Source organism: Rhea pennata, chromosome 1 (assembly GCF_028389875.1).
Source record: "Rhea pennata isolate bPtePen1 chromosome 1, bPtePen1.pri, whole genome shotgun sequence".
Taxonomy (NCBI): Eukaryota; Metazoa; Chordata; class Aves; order Rheiformes; family Rheidae; genus Rhea; species Rhea pennata.
The window spans coordinates 212,746,079-212,765,385 of NC_084663.1; the positions used below are offsets into that span (position 1 = coordinate 212,746,079).

General features: G+C 43.7%; 1 protein-coding gene across 3 annotated transcripts in view; it reads left to right on the top strand.

The window, feature by feature from the left end:
• Positions 1-4,530: 4,530 nt before the first annotated feature.
• Positions 4,531-19,307, top strand: part of PAK1 (p21 (RAC1) activated kinase 1) — a 71,303-nt gene continuing 56,526 nt past the window's right edge. Inside the window, exon 1 of one of the 3 annotated variants that reach the window (XM_062578224.1) lies at positions 4,531-4,552. The gene's annotated coding sequence lies outside the window, so the exon portion shown is untranslated. Of the gene's footprint in view, positions 4,553-5,851; positions 5,892-19,307 lie in introns of those variants that run through there. The other 2 variants (XM_062578214.1, XM_062578231.1) reach the window with 2 other exon arrangements.

Sequence of the window (19,307 nt, forward strand, 5' to 3'; positions counted from 1 at the left end):
GAGAGAAAAAGCTAATTGATTTTTTTATTATTTTTATATTATTTTCTGTATAAGATGGCCCATTAAACTTTGCCAGTCCCTAATGAAAGGCAAGTTTACTGCAGTCTATTTTACAACACTCTTTCAGAATTGTTTCCCTTATTGTCTTGATGTTACAGCTTTCTTTTCTTTTTTTTCTCCTTACTTATAGATAAAAGGACATTTCTTTTAAATAATTTATTTTGTTGTAATTTGGATTAGTTTCGCTTTCAGAAGTGTTATTCTGGATTTCTAACTGGTTCCACAGGAGCTATTGAGCTCAAATTACCTGTAAATCAATTTGTACTGTGACCTTCCAGATGCCCAAAGACAAGGAGTTGTCACATCGCTGGACAGTAAAATAGATAGGATAGGATAAACAGAAAATTGTTCATAGGTAAGAAGAGTGCTTCTGAACATGTGTAATATAAGACCATCCAAACTCTGTAAGCTAAGTCCTGGAGGATGGTTCTCTCACAGACTTCTGTCTGTTGGAAATGGACTGTTTGGGGCAGCAAATTTAGATTTTGGGGCAATATATTGGGTTAGTTTGTTCTAAACACTTGATATTGAAGAAAAAAGATGAAAGTAGTGGTTCAGGGAGGGTCGAGAACCAGTTCACAACCGAGGCCAGGCTTGATTCACCTGAAGAGACTTGAGAAAGATCTGACGGGCAAAACTTGCAGACCAGGGCGACCTGCTTACACTGGCACTGAGCGAGAGGCCGCAGTCCTTACTCCAGGCTTAGCACGTTCTGTGATTTCTGCAGGTGCCACTCATGTGGCACTCTCATGTGCTTGAGAGGTTTGCCTACCCTTACTGTGCTGCTTTCCCCTCTTCCTGTGCCATCAGCAAGCTCCTTTCAGCTCCAAGGCCCAAGCACCTTCCCCCCCACACACACTTCTTTCCACTCTTAGTGGTGCCCGTCCAGCTTTCCCTGGGTACCTTGTTCCTCGTCTGCAGCACTGCTGTGATGTGTCTAATTTACAAGGCAAGTTGCTGGCTGTGATTTCCAGTAAAGATGGAGCAATGATCTTGGGCACTAAAGAAGCGTCTAGACTGCCTGTCTGCCCTCGACTTATGTTGGCCATGTGGGATCAAGAAGAGAAGGCACTTCTGAAGAAAAGGTGAATAATTAAGCAGATGAGGCTTGGAATGATGGAGATAAGGGCAGAAGAGGAGGGAGTAGGATTTAGATGTTCCAAGAAAGGACTAGGAAAGAATGGGAACAGACACTGGCATTTCAGACTGCTGGTAAGAAGAAGGTCTGGTGTAGAGAGGTATAGGTAAGACTGAGCTGAGAGACTAGAAGAGGAAATTCTGACTCTAGTGTAATACTTCATTTTGGAGCACACTGATACTGTCTTTAATATCTAATTCCTATTGTACTCATTTATCTCCACAGATTCTTGCAAACTGTAAGATTAAAATGTAAACGGTCAGATCCTAGTGTGAATTAGCGTAGTTCCAGTGGCTGACCCAATGTACTCAAAGCTTATGCATTTGAATATGTTTTCTATTTAAGGTTACCAGTTGTCAGTCAAAACTTTTCAAGAAGCAAAGCTCTTCAGTTCATGGAGAAAATGCCACAACAGTCTGTCAAAACCAGAAATCAGTGCAGCTCCATGGAAACTCGTAGCACAGACCAACGACCCGCCTCCCTCACCCCCAGTCTTTTTAAGCTCTGAATTAGTAGCAGGCCTCAAAATCGAGATATGTGTACTCAGATTCAGCTTTTAGGTAAGGAATCAGAGACTGACCTCACTGTTACGCCATGGACACGTCTGTATTTTATGACTTCCAAAGATACATGAGGCATCCTGAATCAAACAGTCACTTGTGGCTTCCTCGTGTTCATTGTGACTTGCTTAGTGAAGTCCTAAGTGCTCTTAGCTGTTACTGTGCAATTTTCTGGCTAGAGGAGCTCTGGAATGTAAAAGCATGTTCATCACCAGACGTTTTGCCAGATTCCAGGACTTCAGTGAAGCAGTAAAAGATCGTTTAAAATTGGAATAGCATGGAGATTCCTCCAAGTGTTCACTCAACTTTAGATAACTCAACCAACAAGAAAGTAATCCTTAAAGAGCACCTGAATGATCTAGGAGTTAAGCATCAGAAATTGTATTGGGTTGTAATTACTGTAATATCTGCACTACATAGACATACTGTGATTCGTTACTGTAAGCTGCTTGGTACAAGAGATGAAGGGCCAAGTTAGCAAATTGGATTGCGTTAAATTCCTTCCTGTAAACTGGCCAAGATTTAAACCATCTTCTCTGAAGATGTTCAAAACCTGCCTGGACGTGTTCCTGTGCAACGTGCTCTGGGAGACCTGCTTGAGCAGAGGGGTTGGACTTGATGATCTCCAGAGGTCCCTTCCACCCTCAACCGTTCTGTGATTCTGTGATTTGTTTCTCCAGGATGTAAGAAAGGCATATTCATGGTAAATATGTTCTAGACGTAATGTACTACTTGCGTATGTCTTGGAGCTGGTTCTAGTTTTATTTGCAATAGGTTTTATGTGCCGGCTAACACAGAGATAGGGAAGATAGGAATGAGGCCTTGCTGTTCTCCACCAGTCAGGTGTTCCAACCCTTTCATCTTTTTGCTACTTTGGTTTTCTGGCAATAAAATACCCTAAAACTAGTTGAGGAATCGAAGGACTCTTGCTGCTGTGCACTCTGACATTCCCTTGCATGTTAATTTAGCAAAACATTTATTATTGTGCATCACAGATTTGCATCCAGAAGCATATTTCCCACTGCTTGAATCCATTCTAGACAAAATGGACTCAAAAGGAGATTGTTCTGATTTGGAAGTGTTTTATGTGCAGTTTGCAGAGCCATGCAAGCTTATAATATGTAGGACAGTAATGAATCATAGTCTGTCATCTTCATCGCTTCACACCACTATAACAACATTAATTTTGCTGGACTGACTTTTGATTTGCTTGGAGAAACCTCCAAACGATGATATGTTGACCCACCATCACCTTCCGTTTTGCTTGCTATTGCTTGCAAATCGCCGTGCTGGCACGGTGCAGGGGGTGGCTCAGGAGTGGAGGGGCACACTAGGGGAAGAGCCATTAACGCTGGTACTGCTGATGAAGGGTAAATCATTAAGCTCTGCCCTACGACAGCTGGACTGCTCGCTTTGCTGTATGTCTGAAGTGGAGGAAAATGAGGTTCTTAAATGATGGCTCTAAAATCAATTGCTTAACAGAGTTGGTCTTTGAGGCTAGGGCCTGGTGCCAGGCTTCTTCCCACAGAACACAAGAGACCCTTTTGAGGTATAAGAAAATAACTTTTTTTTCCCTCCCTTTATTGGAAAGAGGCCATAGGAATATTTTCCAAGGCGAGATGGATCCTTCCCCGAAAAAAAAAATCTGAGCGCTTTCTCTTTGAGTGTTCAGAACATAAATAAAATGATCTGCGCTTCCCTCATTCCTTTCTCCAGCACCTAGTTCTGTTTGGCAGCAATAGGTCCGTATCCCATTCTGATGCTGCACCTCTCCCTCCTTTCGTTTGGGAGCCTTGTCTGAAATATCCAGCATGGTATTGGGGCAAAGGAGTGCTGATATTTGGCTAAATTTGGAACACTGTAAGTACCAGAATCCCAGAGTATCCCTTTAGGGTGTCTCTTTAGAATCCAACCTTACTGCAGAACAGAAGAGTAATGGAACAAAAGCATACAATTTGGTGAAGTCCCTTGGCAATGAATTTACAGATTTAATTGAAACAATTTCTGAATAGAGTTAACCTGTGTATAGATAAAGTCTTTTCTCAGCTTTAACTGGTTTTAAAAAACAATTGTAATTACAATATTCTCCCAGTTGTTATCTTATGCAGCTTTAAGTACTTTTATGCAGGTGTAAATACAGCTGTAGCAAGGGCTGTTAGAGCAATACGCTGATACACATGCATATAGACCAGGCCTTAAGTTAACTGTTGTGAATATCTTACACAATTGTTCCTAATTTTACTGATAAATGTTTGAATGAATATATATATATATATATATATATATATATATTTAAATACAAATATGCCTTGTATGACAAGATGCATGTTTTGGGCTTATCTCTTGTCATGCTTCCAAACTTTTTTTTTTTTTTTTTTTTTCCTTAGGTCTCCAGGCACATCCACGTTTTATGCAGCTGCCTTTTTTGGCTGAAGAGTCTTTTCGAGACCTAGCGTGGTACGAGAGGAGCACCTTAGCACTTAGCGTTCAAGGTGCGTTCGTGCGGTCAGCACGGTTTTGCATCCAACTTTACATTTAAACGTAACCGCGGTAAGGAGCTCGATGGGTGCGTTTCCACGAGCTTGAGCCGAGCGAACCCAGCCCCGCTCTCCACCCGTCCTGGACCCCAGCACCCAGCTTAAAAACTCTCGTCCGGCCGGGGGAAGGCGCTGCCCCGCCGCAGCCCACCTCGGCCGCCCAGCGCGGAGCCGGCGGAGGCGGCGCCGCGCCCACAATAGCGGAGGGCGGCGCCGAGCCGAGCCGAGCCGGGCAGCACCTTGCAGCGGGGAGGAAGGTGAGCGCCGCCGGGCCGGGCGAAAAGGGAGGTTTCTTCGCTTGCTGCTTTGTAGCTGGGAAGTTTGCAAAGGGTCTGAGAACCCGAGCTCCCCCCCCCCCTTTTTTTCTTTTTCTCTTTTTTAGCGGTGGAAGGAGCTTCCCCCCCCCCTTCCCCCTCCTCGGTTCATTCATTTAACTTGTCTCCGAGCCAGGGCTTTGGAAGCGAGGAGCAGGTTTAGGGCCGCATGTTTAGGGTCCCCCGGGGCAGAGGGTGCAGTGCAAAGGGAGCTGAGCCCTGCTGAGCGGGGAGGCTCCGTGTCCCGCTGCAGCCTGGAGGCAGCGGGGACGGGCTGCACGTGTCGGGGTGCTTTCTGCAAACACAAAGAATTGAGGAGCGGAAACCCTTTTGCTGGGCGGGTGCCGGGGCGGGGGTGGTGGTGGTGGTTCTGGAGCCCCTGGCTTTGTGTGGCTGGTGCACAGGGATGGGGAGGTGGGAACGTGTCTCTTCTCCCAGCATCTGCTCCTTGCATTAAGATTGTGGCTTTTTGCTGTTTGACTACTTAAAAGCGAAGCTGAACTTGGAATCGTAAGATGATGCAGGTTGAAAGGGATTTTAGGAGGACTCTAGAGCAGCCTCTGGTTCAAAGCAAACACGGGTCACTGTGAAGGGACGTCTGGGTGCTCTTGGATGTTCCTGGGAGCCTGAAGGGGAGGCAGCGCCAGCTGGATGAGTCCTTTAGGACAGTGAGGCTTGTTTCTTCCTCTGTGCACGGAAATACCCTAATCCACAACTCTCCCCTGCCTGCAATCTCTGTTCTTGATGCTTTTGTTGTCTGGAGGGCTTAAAATTCACGATTGTGGAGGATAGCTGGCTCGATCTGTCTGTGTGTCAGAGTGCATCTGCTCCCACTAAGCATTGCTTGATCCTTACTCAGACACTACCTCCAGGAGTTTTTCTTCAGGAGCAAGACTAGTAAATAAACAGATGTCAAGATCTGTCTGGGAACTCTCAGCTGGGGACTTGTTACCTGTTATAAGGCCGTATAAGGTTATAAGATTGTACATCATATGTTGATTAGGTGCATTTTATATATGTAAGACCAGTTGCCAAAGCTGTTCAGTTTTGTCTAAGCTTCTCAAAGTGAAAGTGAGTGTTGTAGTTTGGTGAAATGGCTGTGCGTTGGGCACAGGCGGAAGAGCGAGTGTTCTCTTTGCTTGTGCTTACTCTTTGTACAGTGACTCATAGATGCCTTTCGCTGAACTACCTCCCCCTTCTTCATACCTGGAGTTTCCTGACGTTGCAGCCGGCAAAGTAGGAAGCATCTTCACGTCTGCTCCTCTAACATTCTGGCGTGGGGGTGAGTTAAGCTGCCTCACAGCTATTCAGAGTAAGGCTGAAAAAAACCTCTTTGTGCAGTGGTTCTTGTATGTGTTTGCTGGATACTTAGAAAACTGCCTTCTCCTGTGTATTTTCTGCGGATTAGTCGGGGAAGTAAAGCTCATCTCCGTCTGAAGAACAGACAGTACAGTGGAACTTTAAATGCGTCCTAATACCAAATCTATTAAACTGTGAAATGCTCTTGTCTTGTATCATGGCACAGAACTAGCTCTTACCTGTACTGTATAGCAATGCTGCACTTCAGAAAATAGAGATTGATAAGCGAGGTGGGTGTTTAGTTTTTCTGAGTTGTCTGGGAAGAGACTAGCTTCTCTAAATGGGGATGATGTATCTACCTTCCGTTGACTTGGTAATTTGGGGCTTTTTGGAAAAGCCAAAAATAAAACTGGAGGAAAGAGCTCTTGTACCGTGGCAGTATGAATGCTTTGATTGGTTTTTAGGGAATACACTGTGACTTTAGGTGTTGCTCAGAGAAAAGTGTAGAAAATGCAAGGCTTTTGGCTCACACTTTTCCATGCATCACAGGGTTATTAGAAGAAATGTGTGACAAGCTGAGCTCATCTTCAGCAAGTGAAAATACATCGCTTGCTTATTGTGGTTTTCAACTGTCTTGTATTGGATTGAAAACCAATGCTTGCTTTTTTTTTGTCCAAAAGGTCAAAGAGCTGTTTGATTACTGCCAATTCATGTTTATTTTTCCCAAGCCTATGCAGACCTCCTCTCTTGGATCTGACTACAAGTGCTTGGGTTTCACCTGGCTTCCTAACTAATTCTTTCTGTTGAGAAGAGTAAGCTGCGGCATGACTTCTCTCTCCTGTGTGCCTATCTCGCTTCCTAGGTGTGGGAAGTTTTGTAATTTTGAAAGTTAGCTGTTATGGCCCAGTTCCCATATATTCTTAAGAGTATGCAGAACCATCTGTAGCAGAAATAGACTTTTTAAAGTAGCAAAATACAGAAATGAACCAGAGCTCCACCCTTAAGGTGATCTAGATTTACAGTTCATCCTGTCAGCAGTGGATGATAACAGAAGCAAACAGACTTTGTAAAGAATCTGGAAAGCAACCACCCTTTGTTAGCAAGTACAAGAAACACACTGTGACTACACAACTAGAAGTGCAAGCCATATTTCTTTAAACCCCAGTCTATTGTTAGGCCTTTGACAGGTACAAGAACGTATCTCTTTGGTATTTACTGCCACATGAAGCGAAAGAATATTGTGTGCCAGAGCCGTGTTGTGTGGAAAATGCCTTCTTCTGTCCTCAGCAAGGAACTGGATTCATTTTCTCAGCCTCTGTAGGAGTTGGGAAGAGCTCAGACACGTTCTGTTTGATACTGAGGGCTTGTTCTTACGGAAAAAATCGTTGGTCCAGTTTGTTGCCTTTCATATAGTTTTGCACAGTTCTCACCTAGGGGGTGGGTACTGCTTTGAAACTGTATTTCCAGAGGTGGAAATGGCCCAGTTTCACTGACTTCAGTGAAAGCAAAACTGAGGCTGTCAGCAGATACTCACTCATGCAGTAGCAAAGTCACTGTGATCAATCCTTCCATTCGGAGTATAAGTCATATGCTGCTCTTTAGGAACTGATAGCTTAAGACCCCCTGATGCCACTAACGCTAACCAAGCCTTTGCTCAAATTTAAGTCCAAGTTTGAAATTGCTCAGCTTGGGTACAGCCACGCACAGCACAGTTAGATGTGGGCATCGTGGCTGTGAGTGGCAAAACTCAATCCTGCTGCTGCTGGTGGCAGCAGTTTCTGACTTTGTGCAGGGCGGGAAGCTTATTCTTGTCATGTCTTTCCCCATGCAATCCCTAAGAGCTGTAGATGGAGTCCTCAGGTCCTCGCACGCTGTGCTCCTTTCAATGTGTGGCAATGGGTCGCTTATTGTGGTTTGGGGCCCTTCATGGGATTAATTTGACCAACACATAGGGCTGAGCTCATCTCCTTTGCCTCCCCATGTAATCAGAGGAGAGGAAAAGGCTACATAGCATCCTGTAGTAGGCGTTTTGAAATAGGTCAAATGAGTTGCACTCTAGAAAGACTGGTTTCTCTTTGTGGTCACCTTAGTCTCCTTTATTTCACATTTATTGTATTGGATGTGGCAGCAGGCAGGTGAGATGAGTTAGCGAAGCTCCTCTTGCTTTCGCAGTGCAGGCAGGCAGCAGATCTAGCAAATCTTCTGGAAGGCACCGTAGTCACATAGCTCTCCTGAATTCCCTTCGTTTTAGCACTTGTTGGTCAGGGTAGGGGAACAGGAAACAAATCATATGATTATTTGCATTTCCAGAGGAATTTGAATGAAAAAGTATTCAATTCTGTTTTATCTACAAGTATACTTTTGGTAAATGGTGGAAGCTCAGGAAGGGCTGTGTAAACTGACCATGCAAGCATCCTGGCCTTCAGTCTTGCAGCAAAAGATGACTTTTTAATATCTCTTGCATCTAGTTTGAGGTGCAAGTTAAACAATAACTTCCTTTCTGCAAGTTCTTTCCTTCTTGTAATCTGTGCTCTTTGAACCTAGTTCATAGCTGTTATAACTGTCACACTGGTCTACACTGGTCAGATTGCTCACCCAATCCAATAGCCTTCTGTGATAGAATGACTGGCTGGGTAGGTGAGGGCAGAGCAGTGGACGTTGTGTACCTTGACTTCAGCAAGGCTTTTGACACTGTCTCCCATAACATCCTCCTAGAGAAGCTCAGCAAGTGTGGGTTAGACGAGTGGACAGTGAGGTGGATTGAGAACTGGCTGAAAGGCAGAGCTCAGAGGGTCATCATCAGTGAGGCAGAGTCTAGTTGGAGGCCTGTGGCTAGTGGCATGCCCCAGGGCTCAGTCCTGGGTCCCATCCTGTTCAACTTCTTCATCAATGACCTGGATGAGGGGATAGAGTGCCTCCTCAGCAGGTTTGCTGATGAAGCCAAGCTGGTAGGAGTGGCTGATACACCCGAGGGCTGTGCTGCCATTCAGTGAGACCTGGCCAGGCTGGAGAGCTGGGCGGAGAGGAACCTCCTGAGGTTCAACAGGAGCAAGTGCAGAGTCCTGCACCTAGGGAGAAATAACCCCGGGCACCAGTGCAAGCTGGGGTCTGCCCTTGTGGAGAGCAGCTCTGCAGAGAAGGACCTGGGAGTGCTGGTGGATGACAAGTTGACCATGAGCCAGCAATGTGCCCTTGTGGCCAAGAAAGCCAATTGGGGTGCATTGTGAAGAGTGTTGGCAGCAGGTGGAGGGAGGTGATCCTGCTGCTCTCCTCAGCCCTGGTGAGGCCTCATCTCGAGTCCTGTGTCCAGTTCTGGGCTCCCCAGCACTAGAGAGACATGGAGCTGCTGGAGAGAGTCCAGTGTAGGGCTACGAAGATGATCAGAGGGCTGGAGCACCTGCCCTCTGAGGAATGGCTGCGAGAGCTGGGCCTCTTCAGCCTGGGGAAGAGAAGACTGAGGGCGGATCTGATCAATGCGTACAAGTATCTGACGGGAGGGTGTTAAGGGGGTGGGGACAAACTCTTTCCAGTTGTCCCATGTGACAGGACAAGAGGCACTGGGCAGAAACTGAAGCACAGGAAGTTCTGCCTGACCGTGAGGGGAAATTTCTTCCCTGTGAGAGTGACGGAGCCCTGGACCAGGTTGCCCAGAGAGGTTGTGGAGTCTCCTTGTCTGGAGATCTTCAAGGCCCGCCTGGATGCAACCCTGTCTACCATGCTCTATGTGACCCTACTTGAGCAGGGAGGTTGGACTAGACGATCTCCAGAGATCCCTTCCAACCTTACTAATTCTATGATTCTAACTGCCTTGAAATCACTGTCCTTCCTACTTGTCATCCACCATCAGTGAAGTGGTGACAACTCAGGCCTCCTTTTTTCATTTTAGATTAAAAGGAAAAAAAAGGAAAAAAAGATACTGGACAAAAGAAAGGGAATAGCTGACAAAATCAAAAAATTATAGAAACAGTAACCAAAGGTACTTTCTGAAAATAAGTGATTTTTACTACAGGAGCCCTTTGTGATGCCAGTTCAGGCGTGAGAGGTATTGGACATAATATCCTGTGGCTACTGTGAAGCATATGACATCTAGCTGTAAACATCTCCTTGATATAACTAGGACTACAGGCAAATCAAGTGATAAGTACATGCTGTGTGCAAGTATGTCTCTCAGGGCTAATACTGGGCATAACACCCTTTTCCATGGCTTGTGTTCTCCTCGTTTTCTGTAAAGTCAGTCCATAACTGTAATTGAAGTGGATAACAGGGAAGGAAAAAAACTATTATTCCTGTTGTGCATGTGTCTGCATGCATATATTGTGTGGGAAGTTGTACAAGTTTACCATAACCTTTGTTTCCTGCTCGTAGGAGCTTGGTATGCATAAATACAATGTGCCTGAGGTTTATAGCTGTAGTTCTGAGCTGTAAAATCATGACGTTTGATGGCTTTATAGCCAGCAGCAGGCAGAAGGAAAATCAAATGTGAAAGGTTAGGAGAGAGCTTGGTAGACTGGTTTGCTAAGGTTTCACAGCACCAGTGTTGGACTTTGAGTTGCTTTCTCAAAGCATCAGTAGGGCTTTGATCTATCAACTCTCTTAATGACTGTAAGTGGCATAAATGTATTTTAGATAATGTCTCTTACAGGACCAAGTCTGTTTCTGATGGCATATGTCCTATTCATGATATAGGAGCTGAGTTGTGAAATATCTTCCATTTGAACTGATGTCTTACTGTATGTAGTTTTTCTCTTCATTTGCATATAGAAAACTTTATAGAATATGAAATACCATATCACTTTTTTAAGCATAAAATTTTTCTAGCATAGGTAATTTTCTGCACTTACACATTCCCAAATAGTGCATTTTTCTGATGATCTGAAAATATGAGTGCCTTGGTCATTTAACCTGAACTCCTTTAAGAGCAGTGATCCCTCTGTTCTATAAGTGGTTCCTAGCTAGAAGTGATTCCTCTTTTACAGCTTAATTTAGATCTAATTTCCCTACCTTTCTATAAGGGAACATTACACTGTTTCAACATCAAGTTCAATGTGAAGGCTTTGTGCCAAAATGTATTCATCATTTTCTTTTGGTAAGTATTTCAGGAATGTTTTATTTCAGTCTTGCTTTGGAGAAGCCAGGATTCAGAGCTGAACTTGGAGTTCACATGCATCCATAATTCAGACTCATTTGGGATGAAGGAAAAGCTGTTTTTTTTTTTTCTGTTAAACAGATATATCGACTTCAAAGACTTCTGACACCTGCCACCCTGGTTATAGCCCTGATATTAAATGTTTCTGCACCTATGTAATCCACTTGAAAGGCAGAGAGAACTTGGTTTTGGCTTGAATCTTAAATATTAGTGATCAGAATACAGGAGAGAAAAAGAATGATGGAAGGGGATGGGAAAAGATCCCTCTTCTCCCTTCCTCCTTGAGTAAATCCTGGTTTCACTACTGAATCTACTGGATTCATTTCAGCTGAAAACTACTCTGATCTCAGCAGGTACCTCTGAGCTGCACCTTACACTATGTTTGAGGCTGTGACTGAGCTCTGTGACCCCATGTGTTGAGGAAGAGGAAGAAATATGAATCTAGGCTGATAATGCATCTTTTGCCTTTCTAGTTCATTAAGCCACTCACCCGAGTCTGAATTCTGGTGCCCTTCATATTAAAAGCCAAATTTAAGAGTCAGGTAACAACTGCAATGACCAAGGAGTGCATACCGCAAAAAAGAGAATTAGTAGCAGACTGACACATTTGAAATGCAGTATTGGTAAATTCATTAAAATTAATAAGACACTCAATTACAAAACTCCCATTACATTTTTCAACTTCTCTGGAAATAGAACAATTTATGTATACGTATCCTTTAAATACACCTCACTCAAGACAAATTTCAATGTCATTTCCTTCACAAACCACAGATTGTGTTAACTCTTAGTGAAGCCCAAGTTTGTCTGCATTCTGTTTAGTGAAACAATGTTTTTAATAGGTCTCTGGCACTGGAAGACTTAATCACAATAGCATACACTAAGTAAAAGTTGCTTTAGTGAGAGTAATCTAAACCAGTGCATTATTAGACTGACAACACTGTCAAAGGTAAAAAGGCAGATATTCATATACAGATATTCACATATATTCATATTTTCCGAACTTTCTGTAGATTTGAGTCTTTTTTAACAGGTTGTTACCTGAAGACACTGAGAGATGAAGGAAGTTTTCTTCAGGCTGGTTGATTTTTACCAAAACAGACAAATTTAAGCAAAATAAAATTTCCTGCTATGCATTGTTTTTTATATAAACTTTTCAAGGGACAAGTTTGTGAAAGGGAATATGGGTTCTTAAAAAGGAAAAAAAAAAAAGGTCAGATTCTCTGTAATTCTTCGGAAGTATGTATATAGGTATATAGTTTCCATAATACAGAAACGTGGTTTTTCTGGCTACAGATCTTATTGCCTTGGGGAATCTTAAATGGCTTTAAACTGGATTTCCAATATGAGTCTCTGTGCTTTACTAAGTGTTGTGCTTTGTTAAATAATATCTTTATTAAAGGATTTGCTGGAGCTGTGGTTTGAGCTACTCAACTCTTGGCACTTCTGCCTGAAAGGAGAACCAGCCATAGAAATATTCAGTTTTCATAGAGGAGTGAGGTGAGAGGAAGATGATATAAAATGAAGATCCTAGAGTAACTGCTTAAGCCAGATTCTCTGATGACTCTAGTGAACGTTGCTGGATGTGGTCACTGCTGATACTCTTTTCTGCAAATGTTTGGTTGAATTTTATTGCCATACTGCCCAGGAGTAACTCTTCTGTTTAACCACCAAACAGTAACCGCAAGCCTACAGTTCATGTCTTGGTTTTGCCCTGCCAGGGTGCCTGTCTCGGGTGCCACCTTGGAATAAGATGTGAGTTCAGCTTCAGATAACTATAAGCAAAAAATGTGGACCTCACTGAGAAGGGCCAAGGAGGCGAGGGTAGGGCTGGGAAGGGCAAAAGTAGAACTCTTCTTTTTCTTCAACGAGCAGGGAAAAAAAAACCCAAACCCCAATTGTGTCAGCTCTTCTGAAAGTGATAAAGTGGAGCACAAGCAATATTCTTTTCTACTTGGACTGTCGTTAAATAAAGGCGGCTGGTCATAAGTGCTGTGTTTGAATTCTTGGTTCAGTAAAGGCACATCTTCCATTTAGAAAAGACAAAAGAGTATCATTTGTTAGTGTTATAAAACAGGATCTAAATGCTTCAAGGACTTGTCATCAAGTGACTCACTGCGCTCTCATAATGGGACTTCTGGCTTTCAGTTGAAAGTATTTCTTGCTGAAACAGCATCCTGCCAGCTAATTTTGACAGTACTCCCTCCCCAAACTTCTCTCACTTACTTATGGTGAAGTGGGATTTGGGGGGCATGAAGCAGAAGGAGAAGTCAAGGATAGCTTAAAAGATCAAAAATCACATTAGCTCGTCATTGTAGGCTTCCGAGTGCCTGCTTTCCCATTTGTTCTGTGTTTCTCTCAAATGCATGCCTGAGTTGTAGAAGAAGTGCGTTCAGAAGTGTTGAGGTGGCCACCTTTGTAAGAACTTACTTGTATACCTACTCCAGTCAAAATTGACATTTGTCTTTTCTAAAATCATTGGCACTTAGGAAAATGCTGATGCCAAAATCAGCTTGGTTTTCTTGGCTTCCTGCAGCTGATTAGGAGGAAATGAGGGTGGTGGGTTTTTTCTTTGTTTATTACACATCATAAATTTTATTTTTGAGCCCCTTTACTTTTTTTAGGACCCTGTTCTTTATGATGCTAGGGACATCCTGCAAGAGCCCTTCCTGCCTTCTGATCCAGTACTTACTCATCCTGGGACTTAATCCAAATGCCGCCAACAGTGCTTGTGTGGGTTTTTTATTTGTTTCAGAAATGTCTGATCACATGCTGACATGGGGCAGCGTTAAGTGCATCAGTATGCAATTCAAGATATAATGGTCACTGAGAGGAAAAGAATCCTGCCCAAGCAGCACGTGGCTTTCTACCCTGAAGTTTGTACTCATTTGTGTCATTGGGGTCTGAGTCTAATACTCCAGTGGATGTCCTGCGTATCTGAAGATGTTCAGTTGCTCTTTGAATCCTAGCCTGTTATTTTGGCTCATTATTCAGGTGCAGTGACTTCCACAAACTGATCTCCTCCTATGTGTGGTGTAGCTGCGTTTGGTTTTTGAAGACTTGAGATCTTTCTAACCAGTACTTCATCTGCCCATCTGCAGCCGTAGGTAAATGTTCTGAAATCCAGGAGGAGGAGCGTAGGTGAGCTCCGTGGTCTGTCTTCCTCCTTTCTCATTAATTCAAACGCTTTACTTCTGCGGTGGGGCTCTTGTTAGCATTGTTCTTCTTTTCCCTGGGAGGTGAAATGTGTTGAGCACCCAAAAGGCTTCTGTGGTGTAACCTGTGTTAACTTTAACATAAGACTGGATGCCCTCTTAGTGTGGGTTCTGAACTAAAATCCTTAATGAACTAAACCTACATATTCAGAAAGGAGGAGTCTGTTGTTGACTTTGCATTCTTTGTGATTAGAGGATGAGTAGCTTTGTTTTTTCTTTTCTTTGTTCTTTTTCTTTTTTTTTCTCCTCCACCTATTCTCTCTAAAGCAAGAATGTGGCACTTGGCTGCTGTTTTCCTTTTGATGTGGTCAACTAAAAAGTTTAATATTAAAAACATACCTCTGGATTTGAATTCTCTTGCAGAGTGTGTGTGCGCGATGAAAGGACAGGATGGGTCTCTCCCCACCTGCTGGGAGCATTGAGTTTTTCTGGGAGGCTTTGATCAGAGGGTGCCGTTTGATACGGTTGAGCTAATAGTGGCTTGATACCATCCAAAGGCAAGGGTGCTTTTCCCTTATAATGTTTGGCGGGTCTCTGTGCTGTACACTGACCTGGCAGAAAACCTGTCGGAACAGCAACGTAAGTGAATACGTCTGCAGCGTAGCGTTAAAGAACCTGCCATGGAGCACTCTCTGTAGCTTTGAAGCCTGGATCTAAGGACTTTAAGACACACAGCCAGATCTGGTGCCTTTTCCGGATTAGTTCACAAGTAACTCTGTGCCTTTGTGGTCTTGCAAGATCTGTCTAATTATGGTACCTGTTGTGTGTGGCTTTTTATTTTGTTGTAAACTTCCTCTAACCTCAAACTTTTTGAACCTCTAGCACATACCCAGTCAGTTCGTGCTGGACCTGCTTATGCTCAGCATCTGAAAGTCCTTGGTACAAACTGTTTTTTTACTATCTAGATGATTCTGTCTTTAGTAAGTACAGTTGGGAAAAAGCGCCAAGTATAAGAGCTTAACAGCACTTATAGTGCCTAACCTTGAGATCAAAAGTTGAGTGTTTCATGTGGTTACTGACTAAAAGATGAGGGTAAGCATCTAGTGGGAATCCAGAAAGCATGTGGGTGCTCGATTCCCTCAGAAACCGTTGGGATTTGGCACCTAGGCTGGTAAAGTATTTTTAAAGGATCTTAAATATCTTTCTGAGAATTGGGTCTGATGTTGCTAATCAGTGTGAAGGGTGGGGGGATTTTTTTTTCTGAAGTCATTGCAGTCTTTGATCCTTGTTACTTTCTAGCAAATGAACAGGAGGAAATTGAGGAAAAGCAACAGAAAAGACTTGGGTGTTAGAGGGATTGACGTAAGAGGAAGATAAAAGAGCTAATCTACATATGTAGTTTTATAAAATGGTGAAGAGGGCAGGAGTGTTTATGGACTTCAGAAGGGTGTAAATGCCAAGAAATGGAGGGTGTGGAGGAAGGAAACAGTTTTGGTTTTGACCTTGCAAGTGCCTGTGCAGGCAGGTAGCTTCACACAGAGTTTCTGCTGAAAGGAGCCCTTTCATGGAGCTTACGTCTGTGCTTGGAGTATTACTAGGATGTGCTGCTGAGAGGGAGAAACGCTTTGTATGGCAAGGACTACGCATGCTTTGCATGGTAAAACATTTAAATCTGCAGTTGTTTGCACCTCTGATTGCTTGGCGTCTATCAGTGCAGTCACAACAGCTTGCATAAAGTTTATTCTCTGATTTCAGCTAGCTTTTGCAATGAAGAGGAGCTCAGAAAGAAAAACCACTTAGGCCCCAGTTGCTCCTGTCCCCAACTGGCATTGTTAGTGCTTGGATCTCCACCCTGTGCGAAAGGGGAGCCGGCTACCGTGGTGACATTGATTAATCTCACCAATCTTTGTGGTATCTCGAATGTTCCCAAGGGCAAGCTGGGACAGGAAGGGGTGGGCAAGGCGACAGCTGGGCCAAGGCACAGGTTGGTATGAGGGGAAGCACAGAGATAGCTGATAGGCAAAAAAAAGACTGTCTTGTGACTGCTCTCCTGAGATGCTAACCCCTTGCTTTTTGTATCCATTAGGATGTCAGCTACAGGTTTTTGGGGACTGCTTGATGACAAAGTTGTAAAAATGTCCCTCGGGGTGATAAAGCCATAGCAAACTTTTTGACAAGATCTTAAGTTGCTACAGGGTTGGAGAAAAGGTTATTTTATACTTTGGAAGCAGTCTGAATAGCAGGAAGCAAAGAGTAGGGGTTGATTCCACTTTTCCGGATGGTACGGAGTCATCAGAGGGTATGCGCTAGGTCAGTGTGGCAATCTGGAGCGAGGAGTGAAATCTGCAGGCTTGGACAAAGCTGAATTTGAAACCTGCCCATCAGATCTTCTGCCCCTACAGCTCTTTGGAACTCTTGATGAAACCAGGAGGACATTGGTTTAAAATAAATGGAAGTTCCTTACACAGCGAGTATTGAACATCAGAAACTTGCTACTTCAATATCAGCAGGTTCAAAAAAGGATTATATGGATTTATGGGCAGCAGGTCTATAAATGGTTACTAAAAGGATTAGGCAGGGACCTACCTGCTAATATCCCTTATAAAACTGATCTGGATGCTAGGCGAGATGCGAAGGAAAGGACAGTGGTAGGTGGACCATAGGTGTGGCCCAGTAGGATATTTCTTTTTCTGGCTGCTTTAATTCTCGAGCATGTGGATAGGGAGCAGAGAGTGAACAATTCTGATAAAACCACCTCAATATCATTTGAAGGAACGTGCTAGTGCTGTGGAGAAGAATAAGTGCATGTGGCCTCAGAATGGGTGGAAGGCTTTATAGCTCTAAACTGCTGGGCAAATCCCACGTGCGTTGCCTTTGCAAGAGAGTCTTTGTGAATTTCCTTTCCCCAGAGCTCTCTTCTGCAGGTTTTTCATAGGAAGAGATCATCCAGGTGGCAGACAAGTGTTGAACACTCCTTTAAGTGTGCGCAGAGGGTTGTTTTTTTTTTCTATTTTATTTTATTATAAGAGACTTATCCCTCATAGAAGTGATTCCTTTCTAAATGTTGTCTTCAGCAGGGTGTGCATGTGAACTATATTTTAATTAAGGGCGAGGAACCTGTTTTACATAACTGTATCACAGATTCTCATGAGAGAGCGAAAACAGCCCGGAGGGACTGCTGAAAAGGCCAGCAAAATCAGTTGCCTCGCAGATGGCAGGCCTGATTCTCATCTCTCTCAGTCCCTCTCTGCCTGTGGGACTTGCCCTTGGCTGGCTGACTGCCAGGGAGGATGAGCAGATGCGAAGGAACTGTCTCCTTATACTTTTCTTTTGGGGCACTGATTTGTGGCTCTGGCTTGATATCGATGGTTGTGGCTCTGCCAGAGATTATTGACCCCATAGTAAGGACAACAAAATGGGATGCAAATTTACTCCTAAGCCCCTTTTCTATGGCTTTATACTCATTCTCAGGGCTTCTTCCACCATGCTCGGTGCAGAGGTAATTGTAATACTCGTATTGCCCATCTTGCACAGACTGGCAACTACGGGGGTGAGAGCAGCTTCCGACACTGCACCTGAATCAACCTCCATTCACAAATCGCGGTCCTGCCTTTTGAACAGATGCTTCCCGCTGTGCCGTTTAGCGTGATTTGTGGTGCAAAGTGGCTGCTGCAACCAAAGTGTAGCCCACGGGAGCCTGCTGAGTTACTTTTGATTTAATAGCAGTGTTGGTGGGATTGGATTGAGCTGGATCTCTGCATCTTTGAAAGTGGAGAGTAAAAGGAAATTGTCCTGGAAGTCACAAAGGAACCTTTGGAAGTGTTTGTGTGTGTTTGTTTTGTTTTTTCTTGTTTTTTCTCTCTCTCTCGGTTGTTTTTTTTTCCCCTTAAGAAGAAATAACTAGTTATTGTGTGAAAACTCAATTGTTGCAGTACTGGAAGCAGAGCACATAAGCAAAAGAGGATTTCTTTCACTGTGCACAAAGAGAAACATGAAAAACAAACCACAAACTCTGTACAAAGAGGCTAATGAGTTTTATGAGTCAAACCTGGTCTGTCGTTAATATCTGCTGCCTGTTTGTAGTGACTAAAGTGAGCATCTCTTTGATAAAGCCTCGCATACTGGAGGCTGTTTTACTGCCTCCAAAGAGAATATTTGTTATCAGATTTTCAGTGTGGTGTTGAACAAGCTGAGCTGTTGCTAGACTGCACCATTGTGACCTTGCGGTGTCTTGATGAACCTGGCCATGGTAGCTGGCAATAGTTTTTTCCAAAGCAAAAAAAATAGTGAGATTTGGCATCTCTATTGCATCCAGCGTATAAGGGGCAGATGCCTTTCCTTTCTGTTGTGTTAATCTGAACTAACAATCTGACAGCAGTGAGTGGCATCCGTAAAGGATTTCTGTTGCTTTTCTCTGCCTGGAGAGCTGTCTCTAGAGGGTGTCTACAAATACAGGTTACTGTGTTATCCAAAGTATGTAGTCACCTTGCATCAAAGACAAGTTTTGATGCTCAGCTCTTTCATTGAACTGGCAGTTCATGCAGCCTGTCTAAAAAGTGTCCAGGACTTAAACTGGTGGGAAATAACAGGGGACGCTTGGGTTTTGTAATGTGTCCTACTGCAAATTGCCCATAACTGATGGACACCTACCTCCAACTCTGGTGAAAGGAAGAAACTTTCTCTGGAGGAATAGATCAGCAAGGAGATGGGGCAAAGATAAGCCAGTTGCTGTCTGAGTAGATATTCCTCAGCTGTTTAGCAGAGAAATGTAAATGCACATACTTCAGACGGAAAGGAATCCGATGATCGTGTCACGGCTTGGATCTGCTGTGCTGTCGAGTGTTGTAAGTTTGAGTGCGTACTTTAGGCGGACTGCGAACATGAGAACAGGCTTGTGTGTGGCACAAGTACGGAGTTAAAACTTGAATGCTGCATTAATGGCACTTTTTTTAATAGGGTGGAGGGCAGCAGAGGATGCAGCTTGGTGTTAGATCAGGGGAGCAGAGAGATGTCTCTGGAGGAACAAGAACTGTGTCAGTGATGTAAATCTGAGAGGGCCAGCAAAGGACTTTAAGCATCTCAGAGTGCAGAAACTGCA